The sequence below is a fragment of the Papio anubis genome, chromosome 18 (assembly GCF_008728515.1).
Source record: "Papio anubis isolate 15944 chromosome 18, Panubis1.0, whole genome shotgun sequence".
Lineage (NCBI taxonomy): Eukaryota > Metazoa > Chordata > Mammalia > Primates > Cercopithecidae > Papio > Papio anubis.
This window is the reverse complement of record NC_044993.1, coordinates 21,898,843-21,914,348: the sequence shown is the minus strand read 5'-3', so window position 1 is coordinate 21,914,348 and position 15,506 is coordinate 21,898,843. Positions and strand designations below refer to the sequence as shown.

Below are 15,506 nucleotides of genomic sequence, written 5' to 3'. Positions count from 1 at the left end.
GGGTTGACTGTAAAGTGAACCAGTTCTGATCCTATAGAGAAGTCATCGTGAATGGTAACAATTTTTTAAAAATCCGCTTGCTTTTCAGACTCGGGATATAAATTAAATTAACAACAACAAATAACCATGAGTCCAGAAGTTGGCCCAAGATTGACTTCACCAATCTACAAGTTAACCATTTGCACCTCTTCTTTGATAGAGGCCAAATTCAACACATGGAGTTCTGAAATTATTCTAATTGCAGTTTTCAAAAATATATTTTGTTAATGAAATTTAAGTCAATCCTTTGCGGAGTTCCAGAGGCACTTCCAGAAACCTCTGTTGGAAAGCATTGTTTACCCAAGCTAGCACTACAGAGTCCCCTTTCCCCCAACCAGAAACTTGAAACTTTCTCCTTATTTCCCGCGATCCCTCGTTTTTCTATCAAGGATCTGTCCGGCAGACAGCGGTCAAGTTTCTTTGAGCGACAAATAGATCCACCCGCTCAGGAGAGTGCCTGTCCCCGCCCCGGAGAGTGCCTGTCCCCGCCCCGAACAGGTTGATTGGCAGGCCACGCTCGGAGATCCGCCAGCCGCGTAGCCCAGCTTCGTGAGAGTCCGCCCCGTCCCGCCCCGTAGGTTTGTTTTGGCTTCAGCTGCGCGCTGTGATGACGCCACGACGCTAACGCCCGAGAATGGCGGCAGCGGCGGCGGCGGCGAAGTCGGTGGCCGCGGCCACTGCCTGGAGATGGCCCACAGAGCCACCGAGACGCCGAAGAGCCCGCCGTCCGCGCGAGGTGAGGCGGCCCGGCCCAGGACGACGGCCCGACGGGCGGGAGGGGCGGCCGAACTGTGGTCGTGGTCGCTTTCTGGCGCACTGGGGCCTGCCCCTGGTCAGCCCGCAGCGTCGGCCCGTGTCCCATGCGCCAGGGCCTACAGGGTTGGAGAGCAGGTCGGGCGATGGCTGCTCGGGTCCCCGGCGTCCGAGTTCGGACTGGCCTCGGAACGTGCTGTCTTGCTGGGTATCCCGTCTCTAGGCCCGCGTGGGCCTGGTGGACGTGGTCGGTTGCCCTGCCTGCTTGCTGTTTAGCCGCCCCGCGTCCAGAGCGGGTCAGGTTTATCCAACCTGGTTGTCCTTGTCCTTACTGCCTTCTCGCGCCCGGCGCCCACTCCACACTCCTCCTTTGCATCTGCCAGGGGCCGGCGGGGCAGCTGATAGCTTCCTTGTGCAGGCTGGGAAATAGCAGGTTTGAGCCCAGCTGGATTGCCTGCTTGGCAAGCTTGTCATTCCTCTACCTGCAAGGGGAAGCCTAGCCCCTCACACTTAGTCCCCCTCCATAAAGCGGCTGAAGTGATAATTCCCACCTGAAAATCTGAATAAGTCCGTCACTGCCTGAAAGTGGTTCCTTAGTGCCTTCAAGACAAAGGCCACGCTTCTTAGCAAGGCATTCAGGGCTCTTCATAATCTGGTGAAGGCTTAACGAGCCAGTCAACACCAGAGCGCTTTTGTGCTCCCTTTACGTAGTTTATTGTTGTTAAAGCGTGTGGTGCTCCTGTTAGCTCTGGTTTCATATCTTTGTGCTTTAGTATTACTAATTTTGAGACAAGGTCTCTTGCCCAAGCTGGAGTGCAATGGCTCATTCATAGCTCACTGCAGCCTTGAACTCCTGGATTCAAATGATCCTCCCACCTCAACCTCCCGAGTAGCTGAGACAACAGGCGCTCCCCTCCACGCCTGGCTAAGTTTTAACATTTTTTGTAGAGCCTGGGAGTCTGGCTTTGTTGCCAGGGCTGGCTTCAAGAGACCCTCCCGCCTAGGCTCCCAACGTATTGAGATTATTAATACAAGCGTGAGCCACTGTGCTTGGTCCCCTTGTGCTTTAGATACGCAGTTTTCTCAGTTCGCAATACGCTGCCTTCCACCCCACCGACCACCTACCAGTGTTGGAAACTTACATCTGTCCTATAAAATCCACCTGAGATGTCACTTCCTAGGAAAAAAAACCTCCCTTGCTTGACATATAACCATTAACTCCTCATATCCATGCTGCTACTATTGAGTACATCCTGTTGTGTCACATGGTGGTCTTCTGTGTGCATATGTCTGGCACTGTGCCTGGCATAAAATAGGGGCTAGCCTCCAGTAGCATTTGCTGAATGCTGACTTATGAATGGATAGATTCAGCTGTATTTTTGAGCACCTATCAGGGCTAGGATCTGAGATGAGCACAGCAAATGCAAGCGTATGTGTGTGGTAGGTGGTACAGCCTCTTAATCCTGGATAGTCCAAAATCTCCTGGGATAATTTTGTGATACAAATTCAAAAGCCTCACTGTCTGAGGTTTTTTTTCTTTTTGAGACGGAGTTTCGCTCTTTTCGCCCAGGCTAGAGTGCAATGGCACAATCTTGGTTCACTGCAACCTCTGCCCCCCAGGTTCAAGTGATTCTCCTGCCTCAGCCTCCAGAGTAGCTGGGATTACAGGCAAGCGCCACTACACCCAACTAATTTTTGTATTTTTAGTAGAGATGGGGTTTTACCATGTTGGCCAGGCTGGTCTCGAACTCCTGACCTCAGGTGGTCCACCTGCCTCAGCCTCCCAAAGTGCTGGGATTACAGGAATGAGCCACTATGCCCGGCTGAGATTCTTTTTCTTTTTTTTTTTTTAAACAGAGACCATGTCTTGCCATGTTGCCCCAGCTGGTGTCGAACTCCTGGGCTCAAGCAGTCCTCCCACCTTGGCCTCCCAAAGTTTTGGGGTTACAGGCAAGAGCCACTGCACCTGGCCCACTCCTTGAGATTTTGATGAAGAAGATCTGGGGTAGAAATCTGTTTTTTTTTTTTGAGACGGAGTCTCGCTCTGTCGCCCAGGCTGGAGTGCAGTGGCGCCATCTCGGCTCACTGCAAGCTCCGCCTCCTGGGTTCACGCCATTCTCCTGCCTCCACGCCATTCTCCTGCCTCAGCCTCCCTACCAGCTGGGACTACAGGCGCCCACCACCATGCCTAGCTAATTTTTTATATTTTTAGTAGAGACGTGGTTTCACTGTGTTAGCCAGGATGGTCTCAATCTCCTGACCTCGTGATCCGCCCACCTCGGCCTCCCAAAGTGTTGGGATTACAGGCGTGAGCCATCGCGCGCAGCTGGAATCTGTTTTTTTTTTTTTTTTTTTTTTTTGAGATGGAGTCTTGCTCTGTCACCCAGGCTGGTAGTGCAGTGGTGCAATCTCAGCTCACTGCAACCTTTGCCTCCCAGGTTCAAGCGATTCTCCTGCCTCAGCCTCCCGAGTAGCTGGGATTATAGGCATGCACCACCACACCTGGCTAATTTTTGTATTCTTAGTAGAGACGGGGTTTCATCCTGTTAGCCAGGCTGGTCTTGAACTCTTGACCTCGTGATCCACCCGTCTCAGCCTCCCAAAGTGTTGGGATTACAGGCGTGAGCCACCTCGTCCGGCAAGGTATCTGTATATTGAAAAAACTTCCCAGGTAACTTTACTGTGCTTTCTTGTTGAAGATCTTTGTCATTGCCTAAGAAAACTGTTGTCTCCTTTGTCCAGTGAGAAGGGCTTGCCTTGTGAACTCCTGTTGTCATCTCATGCCTAGAAGCATGGGCTTTGGTGTCAGAAAGACCTGGATTCAGTTTCTGGCTTTTCTGAAATCTTGAGGTTCTCTAAGTCCTAATTTCCTTATTCCAAAATAGGAATAATCGTGCCTACTACATGTGCTTGTAGAGAGGAGTGAGATGGTACATATAAGATCCTTAGCATAGTTGGCACTCAGTTAATGGAAGCCACTTTTATTGCTAATGCTCCTCTTCGCAGAGTTTCCCTTGTCAAAAGAAGGACTTGTCTTCTTTTTTCTTTTCTTTTTTTTTTTTTTTGGGACGATACCTCGCTCTGTCGCCAGGCTGGAGTGCGATGGCGTGAGCTCGGCTAGCTACAACCTCCGACTCCCAGGTTCAAGCCGTTCTCCTGTCTCAGCCTCCCGAGTAGCTGGGACTACAGATGCCTGCCACCATACCCGGCTAATTTTTTTTTTTTGAGACGGAGTTTTGCTCTTGTTGCCCAGGCTAGAGTGCAATGGCGCTATCTCAGCTCACCGCAACCTCCACCTCCCAGGTTCAAGCAATTCTCCTACCTCAGCCTTCCCAAATAGCTGGGATTATAGGCATGCGCCACCAAGCCCATTGTATTTTTAGTAGAGATGGGGTTTCTCCATGTGGGTCAGGCTGGTCTCAAATTCCTGACCTCAGGTGATCCACCCACCTCGGCCTCCCAAAGTGCTGGGATTACAAGCCTGAGCCACCACAACTGGCTAGAAGGTCTTGTCTTAATAAGCCTGTTTGTTCTTCAGGCTTAGTTGTGTGTAGGAAGTGCTTTGTATTATATGGTTTCCTCAAGGTCATTTCTGGTCATTGGGGAAAACTGATAATAGTGTGCTTGCTTTTTTTTTTTTTTTTTTGAGACGGAGAATCTGAAGTAGGTGCTGGAGTTCTCTATCAATCACAAGTTCATAGTTAAATGAGTGAGACTTTGCTTTGGCCTTCTGTTTTACTTTGGAAGTGTGAGTTTGTAATATGGGCAACTTAGGTCCTCTTCACAGCTTCCCAGCTGTATGATGTGAATGGGCTATAGGTGTGCCAAAGTATCAACCCTTAAGCTTCACGATAGCTGAGAACAGCTGTCTCCATTGACTCCCGGGTGTTATGCAATAGTATCATTCTATCATTCTCTGTGTATATCTTGGCATGGAGAAAAATTTTTGAGAGAAAGAAGTACAGCACTGGAAGAAAGGAAGCAGTTTTGCTTGTTGAGAACTGGAGAGAGACTTATTTATTTGAACTCCCTTTCCTTCCAGGAATCTTACTCAATGAGCATTAAGCTAGTTTGTGTTGGCTAGGTCATCACTGAACTAATTCTTGGTACAGCCCTCTGTTGCCATGGTGTCTGATGTGATGCTAAGGTGGAAAAATGTGATGTTTTCATTTGCTGGGAGAACGTTTTCTTTCCAAGCTGCCAGCCTTGAAATGGCCTCTCAGGGCATCCCTAAGAGTCATGGATCAAGGGACTGTTGGTGTGGAGCCATCCAGGCTGTAAGTTCCTTGAGAGTAGAGACTATGGCTACCTGCTTTTTGTTTGTCACAACCTCTGGCAGAGTTCCTGACCCACAGCAGGAATTCAGTAAATATTTCTGGGTTGAACATGGAATTTTGGAAGGAGAACCCCAGGTGCATTGCCAGGGTCTATATTTCTGATGATGGCATGGTCTCACTCTGTTGCCAGGCTGGATTGCAGTGGCATAATCATAGCTCACTGCAACCTTGCCTTCCCATGTTCAAGTGACTCTCACCTCAGCCTCCTGAGTGGGACTACAGGCACACAGCACCACACCCAGCTAATTTTTTTTTTTTTTTTTTTTTTTTTTTTTGAGACGGAGTCTCGCGCTGTATCACAGGCTGGGGTGCAGTGGCTTTGATCTCACTGCAGTAAGCCTCCCAGGTTCAGGCCATTCTCACCCTCAGCCTCCAGAGTGGCTACCGGGACTACTGAAGCCGCCCTGCAGCCAGTAAATTTTTTTGTATTTTAGTAGGGGTTTCACCACTCCTGCTAGCCCAGGATGGTCAGTCTCTGACCTGCAGTGATCCATGCCTCCGGCCTCCCAAAGAAGTGCCAGGGATTACAGGCTTGTGACCCCGCAGCCCGGCCTTTTTTTGTTTTAGGATGAGTCTTGCTCTGTAACCATGGGCTGGGAGTGCAGTGGCGCCATCTCGGCTCACTAGAAGCTCTGCCTCCTGGGTTCACACCATTCTCCTGCCTCAGCCTCCCAAGTAGCTGGGACTACAGGCGCACACCACCATGCCCGGCTAATTTTTTGTCTATTTTTAGTAGAGATGGGGTTTCATTCTGTTGGCCAGGGTGGTCTTGAACTCTTGACCCCATGATCCACCTTCATCAGCCTTCCAAAGTGCTGGGATTACAGGTGTGAGCCACTGCGCCCGGCCACACCCGGCTAATTTTTTTAACATTTTTTTGTAGAGAGGCCAAGACAGGCAGATCACTTGGGCTCAAGAGTTCGAGAACAGCCTGGGCAACATGGTGAAACCCTGTCTCTACTGAAAATACAAAGATTAGCCGGGCATCCTAGTTCTTGGGAGGCTGAGGCACAAGAACCGCTTGAACCCGGGAGGCGGAGGCTGCAGTGAGCCGAGATTGTGCCACTGCACTCCAACCTGGGTGACAGAGTGAGACCCTATCCCAAAAAAAAAGAAAAAACTTTTTTTTCTGTAGAGACAAGGTCTTGTTATGTTGCCCAGCCTGGTTTCAAACTCTTGGCTTCAAGCAATCCTCCTGTCCTTGCCCCCAGAGTGTTGGGATTATAGGCGTGTGCCACTGCATACAGCCTTATTTCTGGAATTATTGAGAAATTACTAACTACTTCATTTTGGTAGACAGTTTTTCTTTTTCTTTTCTTTTTTTTTTTTTTGGAGATGGAGTCTCGCTCTGTTGCCCAGGCTGGAGTGCAGTGGCACGATCTTGGCTCACTGCCACCTCTGCCTCCCGGGTTCGAGCAGTTCTCTGCCTCAGCCTCCCGAGTAGCTGGGATTACAGGCACGTGCCACCACACCTGGCTAATTTTTGTGTTTTGAGTAGAGACAGGGTTTCACCATCTTGGCCAGGCTGGGCTTGAACTCCTGACCTTGTGATCCGCCTGCCTCGACCTCCCAAAGTGCTGGGATTACAGGTATGAGCAGCACCACCCAGCCGGTAGACAGTTTTTCAAAACATGGCAGTAGAATATGGAGATCTTTGCAGGTGACAGGTTATAAAGCTTTGCTTGGAGAGGGCAAGGTTCCTATGTTTCCTTGTCTGGAAGACATTCACAGACCCTGCCTCTATGGCCAGGAAATTGCTTCAGGATTTATCCTTGCTCCCTGCTCCGGGACCCTGGCTTTCCCCACAAATGGGGCTAGCTTTGGCAGCTTGTGAACAAACTTGTTTTGGCATTCAGATAAGAATCTGTAAAACTCAAACTTCCTTCCTTCATTGTTGAGGATACTTACAGGGTGTCCAAAGAGTGTGGCTATGGTTTAACCACCGATCTGGCCTCTTCAAAATTTCTGAGGTTCTCTTTGCCTTGCAGCAAAGAGAAATCCAAGAGCCAGACCACATTTCTTTTCTTTTCTTTTTTTTTTGAGATGGAGTCTCGCTCTGTCGCCCAGGCTGGAGTGCAGTGGTGTGATCTCGACTCACTGCAACCTCTACCTTCCAGGTTCAAGCGATTTTTCAGCCTCAGCCTCCCGAGTATCTGGGATTCCAGGTGTTCACCACCACACTCGGCTAATTTTTTTGTATTTTTAGTAGAGATGGGGTTTCACCATGTTGGACAGGTGGTTTCAAACTCCTGATCTCAAGTGATCCACTTGCCTCAGCCTCCCAGAGTGCTAGGGTTACAGGCGTGAGCCACTGTGCCCAGCCTGTTTTTCTTTTTCTTTTTCTTTTTTTTTCTTCTTCGGAGTGTTGCCCTGTCGCTCAGGCTGGAGTGCAGTGGCATGATCTCAGCTCACTGCAACCTCCGCTTCCCAGGGTCAAACGATTCTCCTGCCTCAGTTTCCGAGTAGCTGGGATTACAGGCACCCACCACGATGCCTGGAAATTTTTTTGTGTTTTTAGTAGAGACGGGTTTCACCATGTTGGCCAGGCTGATCTTGTACTCCTGACCTCAGGTGATCTGCCCGCCTTGGCCTCCCAAAGTGCTGGGATTACAGGCGTGAGCCACTGCACCCGGCCAGACCACATTTCATTTGCTCTGAGTTCAGCACTTTGATAAATACCAAGGGAGTTCTGGAAACCTGAGAATGGCCCCTTCCCTCAAGGGTCTGACAGCTGTAGTGATCAAAGGCCGTCCGGAGTAGAGCAGTGAGCAGCGTGACTCAGATTATAGTTAGAATGGAGGTTTCTAAAGCAGACCCTTCAGGAAAGATCCTCAGGAAAGCTTTGTGGGTTCATCAACTCAGTGGCATGGGGAAGGTTAGAGGCCTGGACTGGATGAGGCCCAGCACTGCTGGAGTCTTTCCTGAGTGCTAGAAGGAGCCCCAGATGGGGAACTAGGAGATTTGGGTCCAAGATGCTTGGTCACCACCGTCTGAGTGGCTTTGGATGAGTCTCTTTACCTCTCCTGGACTGTCATTTCTGTAGAGTGTCAGTGAGGATGATAATGCTGAACGCTTACACTCATTGCCACACTGTCCAATGTGCATGCCTTCCTTGAAGAGTGCTTTGGACCAGGCTGGGAGTTGAAGGTTTGGAGGCGGACTCTAGAGAGTTGGGTACTTTCTGCAAGATGACATAGTGTGACCCTCCTGGGAAGTCTCTCTTTCTGAAGCTTCCTTACTCATCCTTGCCCATCCCTACACCCACCATGGTCACTGGGCTAGAGGCACACACAAGAGATGCTGGGAACAGGAAAAGGCTCTGCTTTTCTTCCTAGGAACTTTACCAGCCACCTCCCGTGTCATAGAGTCTGCATTTTCACCTGACCACAGTGTGGAGAGGGAGTTTAACAGATGTGATGGCCAGGCGCGGTGGCTCAAGCCTGTAATCCCAGCACTTTGGGAGGCTGAGACGGGCGGATCACAAGGTCAGGAGATCGAGACCATCCCGGCTAACACGGTGAAACCCCGTCTCTACTAAAAAAAAATAACAAAAAACTAGCCAGGCATGGTGGCGGGTTCCTGTAGTCCCAGCTACTGGGGAGGCTGAGGCAGGAGAATGGCGTAAACCCGGGAGGCGGAGCTTGCAGTGAGCTGAGATCTGGCCACTGCACTCCAGCCTGGGCGACAGAGCGAGACTCCGTCTCAAAAAACAAAAAAAAAACAGATGTGATGGGACTGTGGAGCAGCTGTGATCACCTGGGGGCTGTTGCCCATGATCTCCACCTCTCAGCCAGCACCCTCTCTTGTCCACTTTCTTTTTTTTTTTTTCCCCTCTCTTGGCCAATTTAGTCTAATATCATCCTCCAGTTTCAATCTGTAGTTGGGATGGTGGAGTACCCGCATCAGCCTGTCTTTACAGAGTTTCTGATTGGAATCAGTGGGAGAGAAACTGTGTCCCAGGAAGAGAAAAGGAAGGTCAGAGGGAAAATCCTTGACTCTCTTATTGCCAACTGACTTTATTTTATTTATCTATTTATTTTTATTTATTTTTTTCTTTTTTTTTTTTTTTTTTGAGATGGAGTCTTGCTCTGTCGCCCAGGCTGGAGTGCAGTGGCTGGATCTCAGCTCACTGCAAGCTCCGCCTCCCGGGTTTACGCCATTCTCCTGCCTCAGCCTCCTGAGTAGCTGGGACTACAGGCGCCCACCACCGCGCCCGGCTAGTTTTTTGTATTTTTTAGTAGAGACGGGGTTTCACCATGTTAGCCAGGATGGCTTCGATCTCTTGACTTTGTGATCCGCCCGTCTTGGCCTCCCAAAGTGCCGGGATTACAGGCTTGAGCCACCGCACCTGGCCTATTTATTTATTTTTTGAGACAGAGTCTCGTTCTGTCACTCAGGCTGGAGTGCAGTGGCGTGATCTTGGCTCACTACAAGCTCTGCCTCCTGGGTTCAAGCAATTCTCCTGCCTCGGCCTCCTGAGTAGCTGGGATTACAGGCACCTGCCACCTTACCTGGCTAATTTTTGTCTTTTTTAGTAGAGACGGGGTTTCACCCTGTTAGCCAGGATGGTCTCAATCTCCTGACCTCGTAATCTGCCCGCCTCAGCCTCCCAAAGTGCTGGGATTACAGGCGTGAGCCACCGCGCCTGGCCTATTTATTTATTTTTGAAGAGATGGAGTTTTGCTCTGTCGCCCAGGCTGGAGTGCAGTGGCGCGATCTCGGCTCACTGCAACCTCCGCCTCCTGGGTTCAAGCAATTCTCCTGCCTCAGCCTCCTGAGTAGCTGCGACTACAGGCGCATGCCACCACGCCTGGCTAATTTTTTTTTGTATTTTAGCAGAGATGGGGTTTCACCGTGTTGCCCAGGCTGGCTCAAACTCCTGAGCTCAGGCAATCCACCTGCCTCAGCCTCCCAAAGTGCTAGCATTACAGGCATGAGCCACCGTACCCAGCCTATTTTTTTTTTTTGGAGACAGGGTCTTGCTCTGTCGCCCAGGTTGGAGTGCCGTGGCACAAACAGCACATTGCAGCCTCAACTTCCCTGGCTCAAGCGATCCTCCCACCTCAGCCTCCTGAGTATCTGGGACTACAGGTGCATGCCACCATGCCTGACTAATTTTTTGTAGAGATGGGGTCTTACTACGTTGTCCTGGCTGGTCTCAGACTCCAGGGCTCAAGCAGTCTTTCCACCTTGGCCTCCCAAAGTGCTAGGATCACAGTGTCAACCACTGTGTCCTGATGCTGACTTACTTTTGATCCCTGTGCAGGCTTTGTTTGTTTGAAGTGAAAAGTCAGGCCAGGTGCAGTGGCTCACACCTGTAATCCCAACACTTTAGGAGGCGGGGTGGGCGGATCACTTGAGGCCAGGAGTTCAAGACCAGTGGCCAACGTGTCGTAACGCTGTCTTTACTAAAAATACAAAAATTAACCAGGCATGATGGCACATGCCTATAATCAGCTACTTGGGAGGCTAAGGCACGAGAATCATTTGAACTTGGAAAGCAGAGGTTGCAGTGAGCTGAGATTGTGTCACTGCACTTCAACTTAGGTGATAAAGTGAGACTCCATCTCAAAAAAAAAAAAGAAGTAAAAATGAATTGAAAAGTTAGGCCTTTTGTTTTTTGTTTTTTGGAGACAGAGTCTCGCTCTCTCGCCCAGGCTGGAGTGCAGTGGTGCGGTCCACTGCAACCTCCGCCTCCCTGGTTCAAGTGATTCTCCTACCTCAGCCTCCTGAGTAGCTGCGATGACAGGCGTGCATCACCATGCTCTGCTAATTTTTGTATTTTTAGTAGAGACGGGGTTTCACTGTGTTAGCCAGAATGGTCTTGATCTCCTGACCTTGTGATCTACCTGCCTCAGCCTCCCAAAGTGCTGGGATTACAGGTGTGAGCCACCACGCCTGGCCGGCTATTTTTTTTTTTTTTTTTTTTAGTATTTCTAGTAGAGACGGGGTTTCACCGTGTTAGCCAGGATTGTCTCCATCTCCTGACCTTGTAATCTGCCAGCCTCGGCCTCCCAAAGTGTTAGGATTATAGGCGTGAGTCACCACACCCAGCCGAATTCAGGCCTTTGACTCACTGTAATCTGATGGTCTCTGTGGGTTCTCTATGGCCCTCAAGATGCCACAGTAAAACCTGCTTGGGCCTCCCTCTGCCACCTATCATGGGATCTGCTGCAAACTTCACAAGGGTGTGAGGAGGTGTCAGTGTTGCCCCATGGCCCCAAGCACTATCCTTGGGCAGCCCTGGAGTCCCTGACTCTGATCAGCTCTTTTCAGACATCAGGTTCTATATCCAGAAACCCACAGTAAATGTCACATGCATGGTCCACATGCACACCACACATCCAAAACTGAACTCTTTACACTGCTTCCCAAATCTCTGCTTCCTGCTACACTCCTGACCACTTGCCCCTGAGCTGTGCAAGGGACTGGGTGCTGTCCTCATTCTTCCCTTCCGCCCAGCATGGAAGTTCTGCTGCTGTTATCTCTCGATTCTACTCTACTGTTTGGAGCACTACATTCTTTTTTTTATTTTCCTTTTTAAAACAGGGTCTTGGCCGGGCGCGGTGGCTCAAGCCTGTAATCCCAGCACTTTGGGAGGCCGAGACGGGCGGATCACGAGGTCAGGAGATCGAGACCATCCTGGCTAACACCGTGAAACCCCGTCTCTACTAAAAATACAAGAAAATTAGCCGGGCGAGGTGGCGGGCGCCTGTAGTCCCAGCTACTCAGGAGGCTGAGGCAGGAGAATGGCGTGAACCCGGGGGGGGCGGAGCTTGCAGTGAGCCGAGATCGTGCCACTGCACTCCAGCCTGGGGCACAGAGCAAGACTCCGTCTCAAAAAAAAAAAAAAAAAAAAAAAAAAAACAGGGTCTTGCTCTGTCACCCAGGCTGGAGTGCAGTGGTGTGATCATAGCTCACTGCAGCCTTGATCTCTTGGGCTCAAGCAATCTTCCTGCCTTAGCCTCCAAAGTAACTGGGACTACAGGTGCATACCATCATACCCAGCTGATTTTTTTTTTTTTTTTTTTTTTTGAGACGGAGTCTCACTCTGTTGCCCAGGCTGGAATGCGGTGGTGTGATCTCGGCTCACTGCAACCTACGCCTCCCAGGTTCAAACAATTCTCCTGCCTCAGCCTCCAGATGAGCTGGGATTGCAGGCGCCTGCCACAATGCCTGGCTAGTTTTTGTATTTGTATTTGTATTTTTTTACATATTTTTTGAGACAGAGTCTCACTGTGTCATCCAGGCTGGTGTGCAGTGGTGCCATCTTGGCTCATTGTAACCTCCGCCTCCCGGGTTCAAGCAATTCTTCTGCCTCAGCCTCCTGAGTAGCTAGGATTACAGGCATGTGCCACCACACCCAGCTTATATTTTTGTATTCTTTTGGTAGAGATGGGGTTTTACTGTGTTGGTCAGACTGGTCTCGAACTCCTGATCTTGTGATCCGCCCACCTCGACCTCCCAAAAGTGCTGGGATTACAGGTCTGAGCCACCGCACCCAGCCTAATTTTTGTATTTTTAGTAGAGACAGAGTTTCTCCATGTTGATCAGGCTGGTCTCAAACTCCCAACCTCGGGTGATTCACCTGCCTCAGCCTCCCAAAGTGCTAGGATTACAGGCGTGAGCCACTGTGCCCAGCCTACCTAGCTAATTTTGTAATCTTTTGTAGAGACAGGGTCTCACTGTGTTGTCCAGGTGAGTCTCGAACTCCTGCACTCAAGCTATCCCCGGAACCTCAGCCTCCCAAAGAGTTGGGATTACTCCCAAAGTGCTGGGATTACTCCCAGTGCTGGGATGACCACACCTGGCCAATGGGACACCATACTCCTACTGGTCTTTTTTTTTTTTTTTTTTTTTTTTTGAGACAGAGTCTCACTCTGTCGCCCAGGCTGGAGTGCAGTGGTGCAATCTCTGCTCACTGCAACCTCCGCCTCCCGGGTTCACGCCATTCTCCTGCCTTAGCCTCCCGCGTAGGTGGGAATACAGGTGCCTGCCACCACGCCCAGCTAATTTTTTGTATTTTTAGTGGAGACAGGGTTTCACCGTGTTAGCCACTATGATCTTGATCTCCTGACCTCGTGATCCGCCCGCCTCGACCTCCCAAAGTGCTGGGATTAAAGGCATGAGTCACCACGCCCAGCTCTTACTGGCCCTTTTAATCCACTTTGACCCTCCTCCAGGTCAACCTCATCCTTCTCTCTAAACACAGATCTGACTGCCTCTTTTCTCGTAAACGCTTTCATAGCTCTCCTTCACTTCCCAGGAAGGTCCTGGTCCTCACTTGTGTTGCTCTCCAGAACCAGCTTCTGCTGACCTTCTATAACTTCATCTCCACATTCCTGCCTTTATACCACCAAACTGCCCATTCCTAGACACAGGATGTTACTCTGGGTTTCTGAGCCTTTACAGTGTGTTATTCTCTCTCCCTGAAACACCATTCCTACCTTTCCTCATCTGACTCATTCTTGCTTCAAAATTCAGCATGGAGGTTACCTCCTTCAGGAAGGTTTTCCTAACCCCGGCTTCACTCTACGTTATCTACTGTTGGTTCTTAAACTTAACACTTACCGTGTTATATTGAAATTATGTTTTTGGCTGGTCACAGTGGCTCACACCTGTTATCCGAGCACTTTGGAAAGCCAAAGCTGGCAGATCACTTGAGGTCAGGATTTGGAGACCAACCTGGCCAACATGAAACCCTTTCTCTCTACTAAAAATACAAAAATTACCCAGGTGAGATGGCAGGTGCCTGTAATCCCAGCTACTTGGGAGCCTGAGGCATGAGAATCGCTTGAACTTGGGAGACAGAAGCTGCAGTTAGCTGAGGTCGTGCCTCTGCACTCCAGCCTGGGTGAAGGAGACTCTGTCTCAAAAAAAGAAAAAAAAATTATCTCTTTTTATGCTTCTCTCTTTATTTAGATTGTGAGTCAGTTGACCATGTTCTACTTGTTTGTGTGTGTGTGTGTGAAAATATAACCTACATTGGACCATGTTTTATTTATTCCTGTGCCCCTGGTATCTACTAGATATTTAATAAATGTTTTATCTGAATTGATCATTCGTCTTCCAGTTCTGTGTGTCATAATTTTTTTTCTTTTTGACAGAGTTTCACTGCTGTTGCCCAGGCTGGAGTTCTATGGAGTGATCTCGGCTCACTCCAACCTCTGCCTCCTGGATTCAAATGATTCTCCTGCCTCAGCCTCCCAAGTAGCTGGGATTACAGGCATGAGCCACCAAGCCCGGCTAATTTTGTATTTCTAGTAGAGACGGGGTTTCACCATGTTGGCCACGCTGGTCTTGAACTCCCGACCTCTGGTGATCCGCCCGCCTTGGCCTCCCAAAGTGCTGGGATTACAGGCGTGAGCCACGGCACCCAGCCTGTTTTTTTTGGAGACGGACTCTCTCTCTGTCACCCAGGCTGGAGTGCAGTGGCCGGATCTCAGCTCACTGCAAGCTCCGCCTCCCGGGTTCACTCCATTCTCCTGCCTCAGCCTCCCGAGTAGGGGACTACAAGCGCCCGCCACCTTGCCCGGCTAATTTTTTGTATATTTTAGTAGAGATGGGGTTTCACCGTGTTAGCCAGGATGGTCTCGATCTCCTGACCTCGTGATCCACCCGCCTCGGCCTCCCAAAGTGCTGGGATTACAAACGTGAGCCACTGTGCCCAGCCTTTTTTTTTTCTTTTAAGACAGATCTCGCTCTGTTGCCCGGGCTGGAGTGCAGTGGCGCAGTCTTGGCTCAGTGCAACCTTCACCGGGTTCAAGTGATTCTTCTGCCTCAGCCTCCCTAGTAGCTGGGGTTACAAACAGGTGTGCATCACCGCACCCAGCTAATGTTTTTTTTTTTTTAGTAGAGACGAGGTTTTACCATGTTGCCTAGGCTGGTCTTGAACTCTGGACTTCAAGTGATCCGCCCACCTCGGCCTCCCAAAGTGCTGGGATTACAGGCGTGAGCCACTGGGCTCAGCCTGTGTGTCATAATTAATAGGAAATCCTTAGCTCTCTTCAACCCTTGGAGCACTCGGGTAGACATAGAGAAGAGCCCTCTCGTTAGAAAGGTGGTACCTCTGGAAAGCAGTAACTTCAGCACTGCACCTTGTCCGGGGCCCCACCAGCCCCAGGGTATTGTTCATGGTTGGAACATCTCTGGGAATCAAACTGGAAGGGCTCCTGAATCCCCATCGTAAGGAAGCAAAATAACCCTGATCTTCATCCTGAGTTAAACCTGAGTGAAACTGCCAGTGTCGTCTCTGAGCTCAAGCCCCTCTGACTCTTTTTTTTTTTTTTTGAGATGGAGTCTCACTCTTTTGCCCAGGCTGGAGTGGGGTGGCACAATGTCAGCTCACAGCAACCTCTGCCTCTCAGGTTCAAGCGA

At 50.0% G+C, this 15,506-nt stretch overlaps 1 protein-coding gene across 1 annotated transcript in view; it reads left to right on the top strand.

The window, feature by feature from the left end:
• The first annotated feature begins 624 nt into the window (after window positions 1–624).
• The window catches only part of PSKH1 (protein serine kinase H1), a 39,224-nt gene continuing 24,342 nt past the window's right edge, over window positions 625–15,506 (top strand). The window contains exon 1 of the mRNA XM_003917075.4: window positions 625–775. The gene's annotated coding sequence lies outside the window, so the exon portion shown is untranslated. The remainder of the gene's footprint in view (window positions 776–15,506) is intronic.